The sequence below is a fragment of the Pezoporus flaviventris genome, unplaced genomic scaffold, assembly GCF_033815535.1.
Source record: "Pezoporus flaviventris isolate CSIRO_AGI_PZ_B2104156 unplaced genomic scaffold, CSIRO_AGI_Pfla_v1 ptg000082l, whole genome shotgun sequence".
Lineage (NCBI taxonomy): Eukaryota > Metazoa > Chordata > Aves > Psittaciformes > Psittacidae > Pezoporus > Pezoporus flaviventris.
Window position 1 is genome coordinate 2,531,726 of NW_026892630.1, and position 19,836 is coordinate 2,551,561.

The 19,836-nt window shown below is 40.8% G+C and overlaps 1 protein-coding gene and 1 long non-coding RNA gene across 2 annotated transcripts in view; one reads left to right on the top strand and one right to left on the bottom strand.

Moving 5' to 3' along the window:
• The window catches only part of LOC133280375 (uncharacterized), a 116,293-nt gene extending 97,530 nt beyond the window's left edge, over nucleotides 1-18,763 (top strand). The window contains exons 3-4 of the long non-coding RNA XR_009747141.1: nucleotides 16,434-16,655; nucleotides 18,401-18,763. This is a non-coding gene — a long non-coding RNA (uncharacterized LOC133280375). The remainder of the gene's footprint in view (nucleotides 1-16,433; nucleotides 16,656-18,400) is intronic.
• Nucleotides 1-19,836, bottom strand: part of DYNLRB2 (dynein light chain roadblock-type 2) — a 199,497-nt gene that overhangs the window by 105,442 nt on the left and 74,219 nt on the right. The gene's annotated exons all lie outside the window — the stretch shown is intronic.

Consider the following 19,836-nt stretch of genomic DNA (forward strand, 5'->3'; position numbering starts at 1 on the left):
TATTCAGCCAGAGGTCGTGTGCATTCTTAATGAGGTCATCTATCCTCTGCCTACATGGGAAGCAATATGAAACTTGAGGGAGAGTTTTAATTGCCAACCATGGGTTATCACCTTGGATGACTTGGAGAAAGCTTTATAATAATGTACGGCCAGGCTTGCCAGGCAGTCCTGGCTATATAAGAGGTTGTAATTAGTAAAAAGGCTGGGAAATGCATCTCCGTTTCTACAGCTTGCATCCAATAAATCCGAATACAGTTTCTCAGCCTGGAATTTACTTTTATCTCTCTTTTGGGTGCCTGTTACTTCTGGAGTGACAGCTTTAAAAACAAACATACTAGGGAAGACAAGGAATTAAAATCTAAGGATAAATTCATAACAAATGCAAGTGTTTATAAACACGGAGTTCTCAACTGGTATTCCCAAACTGATTTACTTTCCCTCATTTTGGAACCAGACGCCTCTCTTCCTTCTTCAGTACCATGTTAGCTACTTTCTGAGAAGTTATTTTGGGCACAAGGATTTTGCTGAGGAATTTCAATACATGACCTCTCCTTTAATTTCTCAACAGCCACTTTAGATGCAAGAGGACTTTTAATTGTGGTACTGGTTTAGAGTAATCTAACAACCTGTATTCTGTACACACTGAAGATGTTCTCACACAGACAAACATGACAGCCCTGTTAAAGTGTTATCTATTTTTGTCTCTACTTGATGTTTTGGGATGCATTCATTTGAACATTTTTTACTGGAAAGAGGAAATCCTGCAGCGCTGCTTTTTTTTCTCTTTACTGATCAAGGAAAGAATGTACAATGGAGAGGAGCATGTGTGTATTGCAAAAGAATTGTTCTCATGCAGTGAGAGGTAGTAGAAAGAGTACTACTGGTTTTAGAAGTTTTGTCTCCCCTGTTTATTCCTCTACTTAGAACTGAAAGCATTTTGTTTGAATTCTGGCTTCATGGTATGTAAGGCATGAAACTGGACTGATCATCCCAAGAGAATGATACCAGCCAGGACTAACTTTCAGGATTCATAATCCAGATCCTTGTAGGAAAGACATCTCACTTTTCATTGACACAGCATACTTAATAGGTGGTTTATTACTACTTACAAGTGGGCCCAAGGTTTTCCTTGTGTATTAGAAGGGTTCACATTTGGACAATGTACAATGTTAAGGTCTTAAAGACTGATGAACACGAAGTCTTGCTCTTGGAAGACTGTATTGACTTGTACGGTGAACAAGATTGTTGCTATGATTTTATTCTGGATAAAGAGGCATCTGTAGTAACTCAGTGCAGCCTGAGAGAGGCTCCTTAGGACTTTTGAACATGACATTTGATTTGCAGCTAGAATACAGAGTTCCACCTTGACAATACACGAGTTTTTTTTCCTAAAGCTCTCTTTGGGAAAAGATCATATCATAAATGATTTGAAACATTTCCTGGGGCATTTAGTAGCATCTTTAAGAACCTGATTTAACCCCATGAGAGGTCAATAAGAATTTCTCCTCTGACTTCAGGGTGCTTGAACAAGGTATTTATTTTCCATTCATTAAAAAAAACAAATCTTCCTGATTATTGCTTGTATAATTCTTCATTGTTTTATTTCTGGCATTGAACTGCTTTCTGATATTAGTCTTTTAATCTCCATGGTAAAAAAGAAAAGAAAAAAAAAAGAAATTGCTGATAAGAGGAGAATGGACAGTGGATACATCAGTAATCTGTGATTACTCTACTATATTTGGACATTGAAACTGAGAAGTTGCTGCCAATTGCAGCTAGTCCATGGGGACTGGTGAATTCTGTCAATGAATGTTGTTCGATTGCTTTTTTTACTAGCGGCTGTCGCTATCTTTTTGGCCCTACTAACACCCAGGTCAATAACTGAAAGGCTCTGCGGGTACAGAGATTTCCTCTGCTTCCGAAGTTGGTAGCAGAGGTTATATGTTATAAATAATGTGCCATTACATGATGAATCCCAATCATAATCTAAAGGAGATGTACAGCTGCTGTGCTTTCCTTAGCTGCCCTACCTGGATTAATTCTAGTATATTTCTAATCAATGCACTTCAAAAAGAAAAGCTCTGAAGTAATTCCTTTTAGAAAAACGTTTGACCCTTAGCCCTCAATTGTCTTTTTATAGGTGAGTGTAAATCAGGTTTACAGAGAAACCCTCAGATTGGCCAAGCTGCAGAATCTATCTCAGATTTTAGAGGTTTCATCGTATCATGCCATTCAGATCTGGAGGTTTGGTTAGGCCACCTGCAAGGCCAGGTACATTAGATTCAGGTCAGGATTAGGAACTTCCTTAAAGTTCAGGAATATTTCTGCACCCACACAGACACATAAACACAATTCCCCACAACAATTTGCTTGTGCTGTGAAGTTCTGTGGACAAAGCTGATTGAATTAAAACTGAGTCCTTTCATACTGTCTGATACTGGGAGTTAATGAACTGTTGCCTGCAATATGTAGTGCTGTGTGTAATCAGTCACTGCTTGTAGAAACAACTGATTTCAGGGAGTTCATGGCAATTATGAAATGCTCTTAACGGCAGGAGTGTACTAAAATAAAAGGACATGATATTTTTTATTGACCAAAACTGAGCAATGCAGCAGTGCAGTGGCTGGGGTTGTTTCAGGGAGGAAATGATGACTTTTTCTCTGACAGCAGAGTCAGAAAATATTTAATATGTGTCTCCCAAAAACTCATTAGTTGTTCCTTTGCAAGTAAAGTTTGGAGGCAGTACTGCTTGTTTTCAGTTTTGAAGGACTTTACGCTTTGGCATGTCAAAGTATTACCCTGGCACCAGGCATCGGTGTGAGGGACGCGATGTGTTAATTTCCGTTCCTTTGTGAATCAATCGATAAACAAACTGTAATGTCATTATAAATCTTAGACAAATTGCCAGCTAAGAAAATGTGACCATTTTCATGCAGTTCCTGCTTTCAGAAGTTTGAGTAAATGGTAGCAGTGAAATATGCTAAGGTGAAATCAGCACTGTGATCAGTCAGACTGACCATTTCATGCTTTCAACATGCAAAATGAATATCACTGTAGGATCTATCTGTGATGTGACAGTGCCTCAGAAAAGGTGGAGAGGCAGCACAAGGTACCTGAGCTCTCTGCTTCTGTTTGATGCAGATTTATCACGCTAACAGGCTAAATCTCACTAAGCTACAGAGAGCTTTTAAGACAATTACACTGCAGTGTCCCCCTTCTGCAAGAGTCACAGTCATAATCTCACTAAGCAGCAATGGAAGAGCAAGCTGGATAATTAATCTGCAGTCTTTGCCTTTCATTCATAATGACTTACTTAAAATATGTAATGCATCTCTTAGGTGGCTCATCTTCCTCATGTAAATCCTTGATATATATATTTTTGATCATTTTTCTTATGGTTACAGATACCTACACCTGTGCTACAGGCCTGGGGGAAGCTGAGTGCCTGATAGTGTGTACTCAGTATTTCCAGACCTAGGATCATAACTGATTTATGCAATTATGGGTGAGGTGCTCAACAGCCTCCTGGTGTACTGAAGAGTGCACGGCCCAGAGAGAAGTGATATTTGGGAGCTTGTAGCTCAATGGGAAAAGCATGAACAGAAACCTCTCTGTTTCCTTACTCCTCACCAACTAGAGCAAATTAGTGTGTGTTTAACCCCAGCCTGGAGGAGATGTTGTCATCTGCAGTTTTAAACACAGTGTTCTGTCGGATGAGATGTGGGGAAAAGATATGTTGTGGTGTTAGATTATCGTGGTTAACCCAGTACTGTGTCTTTGCAGTTGGTGTACATGTTGCAAAGCTTCTCCCTTCCTGACTGCCTGGACTGTAGAATGGTGCAATGTCCTGCCAGTTAATAGGAATGTCAGCCAGGAGAGGAAGTATTGCCCAAATAAAAAATTATGGAGATGTCCGCACAAGGCAACGTGCTTCTGTTTCAGTCAACTCTACCAGAAGAATTAATTTGTGTATTAAATCATACTAGGTTAACAGGAGGTAACAAGCTACAAACACTTAGCTGCAGGTGGATCTCTGTCAACCTGCTGATCAGCAGCTGGGTATAGAAAGATATATAAAAAGCAGTAAGTTATGTTATAAAAACAAGTAAGAAGGAGGAAAGAGCTCATAGGAACCGAGACATACCTTGCCTGTTTTATTTGTATAGGCAAGCTCTCCGCCTGATTACTGACCTTCTGTTGCAGGTCTGCTTTTGTTATATTTTCCAAAGGTTTTGGGGAAGGGCTCACCTGTACCAAGTGCTAGTGGACCTATGTCAGCTTTTAGTAGCTGGTGGTTTGGTGCTCCTGGATTTTAGAGTTGACTTTTTCTTATTAATTTTAACAGTAAGCTTTACTGAAGAGCTTTTCCTCCAGTAGCTATTACAGAAAGGAAGAGAGAAAAGAAAGAAAGGTATTTATATTCTTCAATTAAGTTTATTTGGCGTCTTTACAGACAGCATCAGAAGATGAAACTGGGGCAAGAAATATGTCAGGTATATTCTAAGAAGTATTTTTTAAAGAAAAAAAGAAAACTAAGTTATTGAAATACCCCGTTTTATTCACTTTCTTCTTGAAATTACAGCAGGTACTGATCGTTTACAATGTTGGCAGGTCCAAGCGTCAGTTAATGTTTTCAAGGCTGCATTTGTCCAAACCACCACCAATAATTTTTAGTAGGCTTCCTGTGAAAATGTAATCACTAAAGAAATGGAAAAAGACCCATAAAAATCATGTTCATCTTGGTTCTATAGCATATAATCAACAGTGTTTTTAACACACTGAAACTGTTGGATTAGTTTATGGCTGCTGAAACAGCAGCCAGGCTGGGTGCAGAACTCAGAGCTGTGAGGTATTGTGTGGCAGTATTGTGTGCCTGCACTGGGGTGTGGAGGGTAGGCAGGAGCAGATATGCAGACACTTGAAAAGCCCTTTTTCCCCTTTCTTGGGACACGCTGACTAGTGCTGTGGAGCAGGGTTTGCAGGGGTGAAGGGACTGGAGCCATGCCTTTGACGTGTGCGTGCATTTGCAGCTAGGCTGAGGTCAGAGCAGAAGAATGCTGCTGTAATTATGGCTGCAGGCAAGGGCTAAGCATAATGGAAATCAGGGTCTGGCTCAGCCAAAGATTTCCTGTATGATCCTGGTCAAGTCACTTAATTACTTTTGCCTCATTTCTCAGTTGTACAGTGTATATCCTAAGGCTTCAGTTACCTGCCTTGTCTATTTAAATCAAACTCCCTTTGAAGCTGGGATTGTACAATGAGACTATACTGTTAATTGGAGTCTCTGGGTGATAGTGTAATTGTGTGTAGTGTAATAACAACATTTCCCTGCAATTTGCATCAGCTCTGCAGCTGAATCAGACCTCTGCAACGCTCACAGTTTCATAATGCTCCTGTTGAATATCAGCGCACAAAACTTAACGCTGGCCCATTAAACGTGGGCTAATCTCCCTCAAGAGACTTATCACTCAGTTCACTGAAGTCAAAAGCAGACCTCTCATTTATTGTTTTCTGAGGCTGGGATTTCCCCCTAAATCCCTTCTTGCTCTAGAGAAATAGAGCAAGAGGCCTGCTACTGTATCTGCATGCTGTGTCCCTGTATCCCTGGCTTCAGGTGCTATGAGATGTGCATGGTTTAACATGGGAACTAGTTGTCCAGCTCAGTTCCATGAAGTGCTTTGAGTTTAAGGTTAGTGAACCTGTGCTCACACGGTGGGAACCAGTTCTGCTATGTGAAACTTTGAGATAGGAAGTTTAGGAGAATTTAAACCAACACTCAGTTTTCCCCCTTTAGAGTTAGTGTTGTTTTCCGAGCCTTCTTGCAAAATAAATAAGCAAGTCAAGTTTCAGATTGTTAAAAGAAACAAGCAGAGCACAGAATTAGCAAACCAACCTTTGCCATACATTTTCAGTGACATTTTGAACATCATTTCCTGATTTGAGATGAACTCTCCTAACAGAAATTGCTGGTTTGTAACTGTAAATACTGCTGAAATGTAAGCTTATGTAAATATTTTTAAATGGGAAGACCATAGGCAACATGTAATGCAAAATTTAGGCTGAATCTGATGGATATTGGATTAGCTAGAGTAACCCAGCTGGCTGTGATGGTGTGTCTGGTAATTGGGACTGAAGTGAATGGTTAGGAACGGATTGTTCTCATAATTTTGCGTTGTAGCATGCGGTAAGGGAGAAATCCAACCCTGTGTAAAGGGCCTGCATGAATGCCTTGAATCTCATATATCCCACTTAAACCCCTCAGAATGGGGCTTAAATGGGAAATTAATCAAAGAAATCAATACAAGGTCAAATGGTGTTTGTTTACCCCTGGAGTAGGCAGGCAGGAGTGAAAAATTCATTTGCAGTCTAAGTCTATGAAGTTGAGTGGGTTTTGCTGACTTTCAGGGTGAATTTTGGCAGGGAACCCAAGTGAATAATGAGTAGACATGGATTAAAAAAGCTTACAATTTTTCATGGTTTTTGACCAAAAGCCTCCATTTTATCCAACATTAGAAATGTGTAGAAGAAATATTCACATTCAGAATTTCATTTTTATTTTTCTAAATGGTAATATTTAATCCATCAATGGAACCAGAGAATTCTTCATATGTAAATATATTTAAACAGTTTGTGTGTATTTTTTCTTCACCTCCAAAGCAAGAATTGGAGCTTTTCATTGTGGAAACACACCTGGAGAATAAGAGAAGTTTTTGCCTGTTGTGGAGCACACCATGTCAGTCTAGATACACACAGAGCGGGTGCTCATCTGTCACCTAGCATCTTGCTTCTGCACCTATTCGAATCAGCAGAGAAAACTCTTACAGTCTTTGATGGTGGGGGAGCAGTTTAGCTCTATAAGTAATATACTACAATTTAATATCAAAAAGGTGGGATCTAAAGCTGCAGCTAATCTGCAGTTGCATTAATCTATGCATTAGTTTATGTACATCCTTTCCACCTCACAAGAGCATTTATAGTAAAGATTCTTCCATCTCTGTGTGTGCATGCATAAAATACATGTGTAAAAGCAGTTAAGAATTTGCCAGGTGCACCTTCTATTAATAGCGGGAGAGAATATACTCCTCCAGCACATCTTCTGCTTGCTTTAGATAAAGGAGCTGTGAGATACTTCCTATACAATAGGCTAAATCATACCAAGAGTATTTATTAATAAAAGGGAAAACCTGAGTATCAAATCAAATGAATGCATAATTCAGTAGAAGAGCTGGGTAGCTCTCAGTCTTACATATTTATATGCACACACATAGACATGTCTTTAGAAAGTGCCATGGATTTAATTGCAGTGGGGACTTCCTAAGATGAAGCCATGTGCAGAGTGAAGGAGTGGGCATTTGTTGCTAACTCTGAACTTTGATTTATGAAGTTCCTGTCACAGTCAATGAGGGGAGGTCAGTGCCACCAGAGGATAAACCAGAGTGCCTGAACAAGTTAGGCTATTAAATGTTTTCTAGCAGCTATATTAGGTAGTAAAAATATTCTCTGAATTTCAGACATGCTAACATTGGTCCTATTTATATCTACATCGTCTGAAAAGATAGGATCTGTCTGCTGTAGGATGAGACAGACGCATGGCAGCACTTTCATCCACTAAGTTTGCTAAATCCCTGACCTGACTGAACACAGTGCTTTAATAATTGTGATGAGTTTTGGAGTCTGTAGTTTGGAATGATTCCTTTTCTCCTCTTCAGTTACTTTAATGTGTCTAATAAATGGACAAGTATAGGGATACCTTTTTGTCAAGACAAAGAGCCGCTGTTCCATGCAGTCTGTTGATATCTGTAGGTCCTTTTGGTGCAGTTGGGAGTTCTGCTCTCGACTTGAACAGGGCCAGTATTTCTCCTTAGGAGCGTGTTTCCACAAATAAAGACATCTTGCATGAGGAAGAGCATCTGGGCTGATTTGTGTATGACTCTGGGTTTCTTCTCAGCACTATTTGAATGTCCCAAGAAGTAAAATAAGTGCCACTGATGCATTCATGAACTTTTCAATCTGTGTAAAATGAAACAATAGTTTCCACTTCTGTTCTGTGATTTATGTTTCCATAATGCCCAACTGGTGCTTTGACATGCTGCAGAGGAGAATTTGTTGGACACGGTAATACTGATAGAAAAATGTTCTCTTATTTAGATGTCATGACTATTTTCTTTTTCAAGTGAAAATTTGGTGTCACATACAAATGTTACCTTTTCCCCCATTATCTTGTAGAAAGCTAATAGTTTTGGAATAGATACAGATTTTTAATGCAATGCTATGGTTCTGGTTTATAGAAAAATGGATCAATTACCAAGGCAGGCTTCAAAGAGGGAGACTGCCCTAAGTTATAAATGGCTCAGTCCCTTAATTCTGTCATAATCCTATTTGATATATAGTTCTCAGTGCTGCTGAATCCTTTTAGGGCTCTTTGATCAAGTGAGTACTTTCAAATGTGATGCCTCCTGTCATCTAACCCCCTAAAAATAACACAACTTGCCATTTAATTTCTGGAAATATTCTTTTTCCCTGCTTCTTTTCTTTCTTTTTTTTTTTTTTTTCTTTTTAATAGAAAAAAACAAAAAGCCTGGCTTTCATATTAGCTAATTTAAAGAGAGAAAGAAGGACTACCAGAAACAAGAATTTTTATTTATTTATCAGAGGCCCACTCCAATATTTCTGCTTAGGCTGATGGCCAGAGCTGTAGAAGAGACTGGTACCAGAGTGGAAGCAGAGACCAGATCACTGGTACTTATACATCAGCCATTAGATGCTGATGCTCTAGGTTTCACTGAGGGCTTAATTAATTGAGAATATCAGAGTGTGAGAGATGCCAGAATATTAAAGAAAGCTTCTGTTTTCAGAAGTTAAATATGATTTGGCATTTATCTGGGGACACCTTACCAGATGACTGTAAATTCAACTCTTAAGGAGCAGATCTTTCTATAGTGCCTCAGGTCTGGCTTTTTTCAGCATCCTGATGAGTCTTTTCCAGATCAGGTCATGGGACTCATTAGATGTGCATGTTTGACATAGATCTTTTTCTTCCTCCCCATTGTTAAAAGAACACCAGGAAATTGTACAGTTACTAAGCCTGAGTTAATATTTTTTATATTATGGTGATGTGGTGCCAGAACTCCTGCTTTTCTGCTGGGCACTATAACTGCTGCAACTGCTAGTCAAAAATCCAGCCCTGTAAGGAGGAAAAGTATTCATGCAAATGAAAGGTTTAATATTTGGCATATGAGAAGTTCTTTGTTGTCCTTCTCCTTTTCAACCGCTACCACTAAGTTCCATTCAGCACTGGTATTCTTTCTTCATGTAACCAGGGTAAGTAGATCCATTGACTTAACAAAGACAACTCAAGGGAGTGAGAGATTGTGGGATCAAATTGCCCAGCCTTGTGCAAGGTTTTCAACTCCTCTAGTTGGAAATTAGCAACTCCTGCAGCTACACTTGCCCGTTTTCTACAGGAGAAGCTTAGTCTTGGGCATCAGAATCCCAAGAGGAGAATGTAACTCGAGCACAGGAATGGCTAGCTCAGCATCTCCTTTTCTGCCCATCCAGTCATGTTTTCCATGAGGTCATTTGTACCCTGGAAAGGGAAAACACTGGAAAAATGTGCTTGAAGTGAGTCCTGCAGGCCTCACCAATGGGAATGCATTTGAACTCTGTGCTCTTGGAAGCTGTGGAGTTGCAGGTTCTGTGGGGAACCATGGCTCACACCCTGCACACCCAGCAGTGGCAACCTGCAGAATCTGTCTTCTTTTCTAGCTTTGCACCTCAGCTCAAAAGCCAATCTGCTCTTGCCTTTCCACACATGGCTCTGACTTCCCAGAGGCATCTCCCTTTCAAAGGTAAAGAGGGTAGGTTAAAGCTTCAATTTCTTTGTAAGTGCTCTTAAAAGTTAGATTAAATGTCCATATCTGTCCCTTAGAGCAATTAGATTTGTGTTCAGCCCTCCAAATGAAGTGATGGGGGCACATCAGCCAACTACTGTCGTGATGGAACTAGGCTGGCTTGTAAAAAGGGCTATGCAATGGTGCAGCTGCCTGTAACAGTAGATGACTGGATGCTTTTTCCTATAGCAAGACCTATCTCAACCACTCCTGTGTTACTGTTTCAGACCAGCTCTCAGCATTTAACAAGTAGAACAGATCATCCTAGACATAGTTCCAACCTGTTCAGATGTTATTCTGCTCCTGCCTACAGGTTATTGTATGTTCGGCTAGAAACCTGAGCATTTTGAACTCCTGAACCACCATCTGTTCAATCTATACAGTCTGTTTATCAAAGGGTTTAAGTGCAGTGTAAGGTCCAAACCATTTTATGGAATCCTGCCAGATGAAATGAAATATTAGTTGCTGTATATTTTGAGAAACTGTGGCTTTGTAGGCCAAAAGAGCTTGGAGATCCCAGTTGATAATCAAAGAGCAGCATCACATTTCTCATGATTAGGGGCTCCACTGGTCTCCAGGTTCTTTAGAAACCAAACTGATGAATTAGCCAATCAAATTTAGATTTGAATTAAATCCAAAACACCGTCACTGAAGACCTCTATCACCAACAGTAAGAATCACTGCCAAAAGTCAATCCTGGTGAAAATAAGTACACAAAGCAGCTATGCAGGATGCTTAGTTTCATGTTCAATAACTCCCGCCTTAGAAGTTGAACACAGGTGTGATCCTGCAAGCACTTCCTAGTTAGGGATGCCCTACTCTGTCACCATTAAGATTGTAAAGGGCTTGCTGTTGGTTTCTGAGGGTTAAATGTTAGGGCTCCTCCAATTCCCCCCCAGTACGCAGGGCAGATCATGTGGTGGATAAGAGAGAAAGCAGGCTTTAGAAGGCTTCAGTCCTTGGTCTTGTAATGCAATTAGTGACAATTAAATCTGATTCTGCACCTTAACCCAGTGCTCTGTCTAATCCAGTTAAGGCTATGCTCTGATATGTGGCGTGCTACTGGGGTGGATTGCTGAGCCTTAAACCTTATCTATAGTCAAGTGAGAAGCTCTTTAGACCTTCCATTGCTCTGTATCTGGTGCTCGCAGTGTGGTAGCAGCGGCTTCCTCCAGCTCTGGCCTCATGGGAGCCATGCGCAGCAAGTCTGAGGGTGGTCAGGGGTGCACAATTCAGGACTGAGAACAGAGGTGAGCACTGTGCAGCTGAGGCAGTGCCTTCGGAAGGTCCCTTCTCCAGCATCTTCCTATGCTGACATGGTCTGTAGTCTCATAGTGGGTCCTGGGAGGTGAGGGTTGAAGTCAATGAGGGAAACTGTAGCTCACTCTTCCTATATGGTGCTGCTTGCAGTGACCTTCTGAACTAGCCCAAAGTGTGTGATGTCTACTGCTGTGCTCAGCCCCACTGACCGGAATGTAACTCCTGGTACTTGGCAGCACCGCTGCAAGATCAGACCCTGGGGTTTGGAAAAAGGGGGAAGCAGGATTACTCCTAGAGATGAGCTCTGAGCACGCAGCTGTCCTAGCTGAGACACTTGCCAGCCTTCTAAAATAAACCCACTCAAGCCACTCTTTCTGATCAAAGAATGAAGTGGCTTAAGCTGGATAAAGCCTGTGTTGGTGACAGACTTCACTGCTAGGGCCAGCTCATGTGTTTCCTTCATTTAGCAATGGCTTTTAAGGATTTTGATTTAATTCTTTGGATCTTAAACATAAGCAGAAAATTCTTATAGTTAAGTGTGCATTTTTCTTTTAATTGTGGAGTTTGGCAGCTCTAAGATAGAATACCATCTCCTCAGTGTTTCCTGTAAAATGTTCTGTTAAAAAGTATTGTTCTGTCTTGCATTCCCTTTTTCCTGCAGCTGAGTTTAACACAAGGTAGCTGAAGAGATCACAACAGAGAGCAGCTTGCTCGTTACTTTTCAAGGAGAAATTGCTTTGAGTGAATGTATAACCTCCAGAGCCCCAGAACACATCTGATTTCCCCTCACCTCTGCCGTGACTTGTCCCATGACATGGGACTATAGATAATATATGTATCTTCTTACTATACTGCTCAGTACATCCTCCTGTAGGTAGATCTGGTTAGAAAGCACTTGAAGTTTCCTTACACATCTCCACTTCCCCAAGGGATCAATGCCTTGATGGATCACATTCAAACACATTCAACATCTCACGGAGGGTGTGTGAAAGGACAACAGAATCACTTTCACTCTATCCATATCCATTTCCTACTGCACTCCCTGTTTTACAACTATTGGCATGCCTGGCGGGAACAGCACTTCTCAAGGTCACAGGAGGTGGAAAATAGCCACTGTTAAGGTACGGAAACTTCTGAATGGGGATGGCAAAGGCATGACTTTTTCTGACTCCAAGGAGAAGTTAGAGGGATTTAGGTGGCAGCGTGTCTGTGTGTACAGTGGGGTTGTGCTGGTTGGGGATATTTTAGTCTTTGCCAATAAGGTTAAGTGCATATTTTGAAAAGGTGGTAGTAATCTCTGCATTTTCAGGGTAAGAATAATTTTCTAAGTTTCCTTTGCATTACAATAACGAAGTAGAGTAAGATTTTACTGCATTTCACCTTCACTTTACAGTGGGATCTGTATATGTGCCTTGCAAAAGTGCAGTGCAGATTTATGCACAATACACTTGTTGTTTCTACTAAATGGAGTTATTTTGTCAGTATTAACAAGGAGATTGTGACAGCCTGTAGCCTGTGGGTGCCCAACAGTTAACAGTGCCTTCTCAGGTGAGTTTTTACTGTGACTTCCACAGGGGTGGGAATTAAACCTGAATCTTCCACACCCGAGGTGAGAGCTCCAGCTGCTGGGTTTCAGAGAAAGAAAGGGAGAAGCACATCACTTCCTTGTAGCCTGTAGATGGAATGCCAAGTCCTTGTGAACCTATCCTAGCAGGATCTGTCCCAAGTCAAAATGATGTATTTTGGATCTGCCACAAGGAACAATTGTCAGTGTTAATGCAGTTCATTTCAGTTCCATGCGTTTATGAGTGAAACCAGACTAGGCAAATGCATGGAGAATCCCACGAGACCTCCAATTACTGCTGGAACTTTCTACCACAAATTTTTCTTTTTTTTTTTTTTTTTAATAGAAAACATGATTTATGGAATTTTTCTGAGAGGAAATTTCATTATTGTCACAAAAATATTAATCCTCCATTGGGGAAAGCAAATGAAGTATTTTGTTTCCTCTTGGACTTCATGAGTTTGTGGTATTTAGAACCAAATTACATTTTGGGTCCCATTGACATGTAATCTGTTTCTACCCTGACTGCCAGGGAGTCTTATGGGAATTGTAGTTTTCTAGTGTTGCATATGCCAGAGCAGCAAACCTCGCCATCATTAAGCCAACCTTAATCTTCCATGATCTTCAACTGAACTAGTTCTTGTACCACACAAACCCCCGACTGTCAGCTGAGTAAGGGGGATCTTTAACTTGCAGCTAGTGTCCCTATGCCAGAAAGGCCGTATTAAATGGAGCAGCCAATTTTGCTCTGCAAAGGCCCATAGATTTCATAGCCTTGTAAAAGCAGGAACCAGATGTATATTTTAATGAAATTTAATGAATTCAGTATTGGTCTGCCAGCAAGAGAGGGAAGCAGAGATGATAGGAACTGAAGTGAGGTATTTATTAATTTCTGTGCAGGATTTAATGGGACAAAACCAAGAAGTATTTAAGCTGAGCTTTTCAAAGGGATGGAGGTTCCCTGATCCCACTGACAGTCAGGAGCTGCAGGGTATACTCTGTCTTGATTTTTGCTGGACTATCTAAATGGCCTCAGTAGATCTTTTCCCCCTATTCTTCTTCTGTCCTTGAAGTGCTGTGAAACATGTGTGGTGCTTATATGTGATGGGTAGATCTTTCTTCGCTGAGAAAGGTGGTTTAGATAATGCATAGCATCGTGTATAATACTCTTAAACTGCCAATCCTAGAGCATCTCAAATCATTCCTTAACTTTAGAAACTTGCTATATAGGGATGTTTATTTTCCTCCTTTTACAAACTGGAAAACCAAGTGACAAAATGAACTGTATTTAATCACAGAACTGGGGCAGAAAGATACTCTAGATTTCCTAATAGATTTATTTTTCATGTGTTCTGTTAACATTGGCTCAAATTTATTTTATAGCTGTGACAGCATTCACATTAGCACTTGGTTTGGATGGTGGTAAGTTTCATACAGATTAATAAAGTGGTGTTTCTGTGAAGGCTTTAGAGCCTGAAAAGATCACTGCATACCATATTTGAGAACTGCTTAAAATCAGCCTGCCTCTTCTCATGTGGAAGGTGACATTTCAACACATACAGCTATGCCGAACTTACGCATTTTTTCATCACTTTGCAAGTGATATTTTGTAAATATTTGTCAATTTGCCAATGTTTGTGCCTCTTGCAGTGTTGAACAAAGCTTCTTACTGTGGGTGAACATATCTGCCTTTCTTGGCATCTTTCCATTTCATTCTTAGGGTTTCGTATGTTTTTAACATACTAAAAAGAAATTCTTCTTATTGCTGTTAATTCTGCTGACCCTTATATCCTTTTTCCTCTCTTATCAGTTTTCTACAATTCTTAATTTCTAATTTTTATCTAAAGTTTTAAATTCTCCTCCTTTTTTGCACCCTTATTTGTTTTCTGTTTTATTTATGCGCACTTAGCATTCATAAATAGCTGCTTTTTCCTTTCTCTCCATTTTACCCAGACTCCTTCTTTCCTAACTGTGTCCTTCAGAGCTAATTAGTGATGCTCCCTGTATCAATCACAACTTTCTGTTTACATTCCTTCTACTACTGTAAGTGGCAAGGTTGGTTTAGCCAATAACTTCTCAAAAGCAGTCAGATCCAGGGCAAGTGAAGGGCCGGGACAGAAAGAAATCTAAAGATGTCCTTTCCATTTGGCTCAACTCTTACTCTGTCTGAATGCCCTAGAATGGTGACTGACAAATTTCCACTTGTCCTTAGGATGACTGAGGTAGATATAAATAAACCACAACATGTGACCTAGCAAGGAGTGTGAGGGGTTGAAATCACATCCCAAATAATCAATCCCGCTGCAATTTCCTAAGTAAGATTGGAGAAGGGATAAGAGTCATCTGTACTGAGCAGCAGTGATTAGCCTCATTTACCCTGAATTGCCTGGGAATGGTGAGGTGGTATAATTGTATAAACTATAAAGCACTGGAGGGAGAAGATGGAATGAAGGTCTGAGTTTGCTTCTAGGTGATAGAAAAGCAGTTGCCCATGAACTGTGCAACTCTAGGGTTTCCGTGTCAATTGCTACTTGTTCATTGCCTGCTCAGTGCAGAAGTGTTATCAATGGAATGGGCAGCTCCTTGATCAGGAATTTACTATTTTTCTGCCATTTTCTTGCAATAGCCATTGTTTTTTTGTTCTGAAATATAGACCTGTGTGTTTCTAGGTTGAGTTCTTGCAAGCAACATTAAAAGCACTCTTAGGTTAGACCAGGACTAAGAGAAGCAGGGTAACCCCAACCTGATCTAGGATACTGCTGGCTCACCTTGTGGAAAAGTGAAGTATGCTTTGGCTTGGGAAACAGGCTCACGTGAGGGGACCTGGTACAGAGTAGCAGGCATGTTGCTGGCTGCAAATGAGTTCCCCTGGCAGGTCTGTGTGGGGATGTGTGCCTACTGCTGAACAGTACTTTGCCTGGCTCGAGCTCTTTCTATCAGGATTTGCTTTTCTGAGCACTTAAAATCAATATAAATTAATAAAAAGCCATCAGCCCATAAACAACATTAGCTATGGAGCTGTTAAAACACAAGCAGTCAAACTACATTTAATCCACTTTCTCACGTTAATGCTGTGCAAGGGTGAATATTTAAAATGCTGCTATTAGATTAGTAACAGATGTTGTTCAAAGGAAACAATAAATGATTCTTGCGGTGACTTATTTCAGAGGGGTCTTCTCTTTGGGGCCATCCGAAGCAGTCACCTGGGTCATATGTGTGCACCAGCCGCTCAGTGCAGAGTGACTCTGAATGTGTGCACAGCCAGGCTGGACTCTACAACCACCTTCTCTGGTGGGACAGAGCAGCAGCTGAGGGCAGGGCTTCTGAGCCCTGTGGGTGCTCTTTGGGCCATCTTTGAAGCTGTCAAAAAATGGGCTCAATTGCGTTATTGCTCTGAGATCCTTTTGTTCCCAATCCAGGCCCTGTCTGGCTTCAAGACAGCATCTTTGGAGATCTCTGAGGTTCACTGGAGGTGTTCGTGCTTCTGATAACATAGCAGTGTTTGATACTAAATGCTGTGTCTGTGTCCTTTGGGAAATGTATCCTCTTGTAGGGTTAATTTCAGTACAGTCTTTACTTCTGGTGTTACTTCTTTCTTGCTTTGTGTGTCAGAGTTGTCTGGTTCAACAATAATCATCCAGTTTTAATTATTTTATGAGTTCTGGCATAATCTAGATCAGCTCATGCTGAGCTATCTCCTTTCTGCTTTGTTTTCGTAGAGCCATAGAATGATCCCCTCTCCAGTAATCAGGCTCAACCTGTTCACTCAAGTTCCAGGTGGCTTCTGAAAGTGTAAGTCTCTCTCAAGCCCCAGTGCCGCACACAAAAGGTAGGTATAAACATGTGCTTCTTTTGTGACAAACAAAAGAAGTGTTACACTTTGCTAAAAACACAGAGTGGAGCATCTGTCCTGCAGCCTCAGTGTCACAGGGCTGGAGATGGTAAGGGGAATGGGAAAGGAAGAATATGATTGAACCTCATACACTTCTGTGGAGAGTCACAGGAAGGAACGTTATCGCTCATCCAGTTCGAACCCTCTGCCACAGGCAGGGACACCTTCCACTAGGCCAGGTTGCTCCAAGTACCATCCAACCTGGCCTTGAACACTGCCAGGGATCCACGAGCACCGAACTTTGATGCAGGATACTCAAAACCTTGCTACTGCACCCTACTGCAACCGTAGCATCTCAAAGGAACCTGAAACCAGCATACTGCCTGGTTGGACCTCCCTGCACAGAAAAGCTGTGTAGAGAACAGAGAGAACAACATCGATCAGGACAGAGAGAGCAACACCTATCAGACCAGTAGATTTGAGGCTGTTTTTTGGTTGAAACAGAAACCAGTCTTTCTTCTCAGCAGCCTACATTTCAGGGAAGCATCCTTCCTTCTGCCGCAGGTAGGCAGACACATGTATATTTAGACCTCTCTGCTTGCTTTAATACACATGTGTGGGTGGGTTGTATACATGTATACCTATGTACCATAACCGCCCACACATCTTCCTATTGTGATGTTTTTTAAATATTTGTGATTATACAGCATCTTGTAAAGAATTAAGAAGTTCATAATTATTTATAAAGTTAATACTTACAATGAAATGGTTGCACTTTGATGTCTGTATGTGTTTTCTAAGCTAGGATGACCTATATTGTAGAGGTATTATGTATACTAGGTGATGCAGGGATTGGCTTGGGAATTACCCATGTTTAATGAACACTAAAATTAGAATTTGACTGAAATCCACATAAATGGCTCGACAGCAAGTTCGACTGCCCCTGGGGAGCTGTGGGCAGCTCAAATTTACCCACAGGCATTTTTGAAAATGTTTTTTTTGAATCAGCACAGTGTGCTTTTTGGAGCAGAGAGTGCAGCTTGCACTTTAAACTCCCTTCTCTTCACCTTGTCCCCCATTTTGGTGTTGAAAAGCCCTCCATGGAAAACAGAGCTTGAAGTACGTTGCAGGTATACTGTGTGCTACACTGGTGCTTTTTTTACAGTACTTGCTGTGGGAAGTCTTCTGCTTTCCCTACTCAGTGGCCTTGTTTCTTGGACGCTTGCTATTTTGAATTTCCAAGTATTTGGCCTCTTCTGTAGGTATATGTACTTTGGATAGAGTGAAACCTGGTCAAATTGGTTTATGTCTTGCTGTCTACCATACTGCAGCACTAAAAGCATGTGACTGCAGTGAATCCTGCCTTTCAGAGATGAGGGTTTTTTTTTGTATCCATGTTAGAGGCTTGTTCTCTAACTCTGAGGAAAGATAAATCTGCCTGCTGTGCCTTTCTCTGACCATAAGAAAGGGGCTTAATTATCCTGTAGGAGGCCTGCTTATTCCAGTTCCCAGTCTCAGAAAGAAAAAAGATTCCTAAAAGAATTCCATACAGTACTTCCCACTTTGCACGGGTCTGGATAAAAAAGCAAATCTGGCTTGCCTTGTATCACCCCGAAAATGGAGTCCAGATACAGAGAGTCCTTTGCTCCTTTTGCCTTGTCCCAGCAGCTAACTGGTGACACCGAGCTGTGCCATGGCCATGACTTTGGGGAATCTGGGTTGTATGTTGCAGCACAACAGATCCCTTGGCTTTTGCTGCAGAGCCAGGCAAAAGTGGTTAGAGCTCATGGCCTGCTCATTTCACAGCCTAGTTGTGCAAGTGGAAAACATTATAATTACAATTGTCACCCACAGTCAGTGTGAGAATTCTTCATCAGATTCAAGGAGAAAATTGCTAATTTAAGAAGATAGTGCTTTTCCAGAGAAAATCTTCATGCGAATGAATGTCCCAAATCATAGGGGGAATGCATCATTTTATTATTGGTGGGTTCATCTGTAGGACTTTGGTTTGTCTTATATGACATGTATATTTGTCTTATATAACATATATCTACTTTAAGGATGCGCCTTTAAGGAAGCTCTAGGTAAAATAGAAAACGATTTTGAGACTAGGGTTTATGACATGGCATGGCTGTAAAGAAGTCAATCCACCACTGCTGCCTTCATTGAGCTACTCTGGATTTGGTTTCTTTACAGCCTTATTCTTCTAAGCCTGAGCTGTGCTGCGGCCTTTTAACACTGAAGTCTATGTTGCTTTTCTCTTTCTTGCTTCCTTTCAGTTTTCTTGCTTGCTTGCTTGCTTTCTTCCCCCAATTTTGTCTTGCCTCATGGCTGTAGGATGTTGGCTGCAACATCCTTTTTATTTCTTTTGACTGCTTCTGCAAAGCTTGATGGGGAATTTGCATAATCAATGAGGTAACCCTGTCACCCCAAACATGGAGTCTTTAAAGAGGATAGTTTTATGCAAATTAGATATTGATGGTGTAATGATTAATTGGCCCCAAGCCTTTGTTAATATGCAATTGTTGTAGTGCAACATGCATTTGTAATTATTTTGGTTTGGTTGTTCAAACAAGTGGTGGGCACTTAATTGCTTGCAGCAATTGAGGAGACAGGAGACAGAAAAGCAAAGGGCTGGTTAACCAGTTATCTGATATAATGTTAGGTTTCCTTTGTGTATACTGTGTTACAACGGTCAGATTCTTAGGTGATAAAAATCAGTGCAACTCTCTTGGAGGATATAGAAATATTCTGACTTCCAACAGCTGAAATGTTCCCAAAGTCAGCTTCCAGTGTTGTATTTTGTGTTGGTCATATGGGAGTTAGGATGCTGACCTGTGATGTTTATTGCTGTTGGTTATTGTTACTATTAAAAAGAAACCTCTTTGGTTCCAAAGGTTGCAGTGCGCTTAAAATATTGCCTTAGTGAGAAGCTGCTTGGGAGACCGTTGCAAACAAATAAGTAAGTATCTGAGCTACTTTACATGCATTGTCCAAGGTGCTTACTGTTCTGTGTGGCTTTCCAGCTAGTTTGATATCCATTTTCCATTCCCTTTGCCTCTGGAGCTGCATTTAGCAGACAGGATAAAAACCCTGTGCATTTGGATGTGAAGAATCCTACATCTCCATAAAAATACTTAGGTTATTAATTGTATGAGTTGTCTGCCGCATGTGAACTTACTAGATTTCTACTTAGAGAGTACTTTAAAGTTCTGAAGTTTGTTTGGTATAATTTGGAGGGGATTACAAAGGGATCCACCTACGAACAGTGGATAAAAAAGAAGCAGCTG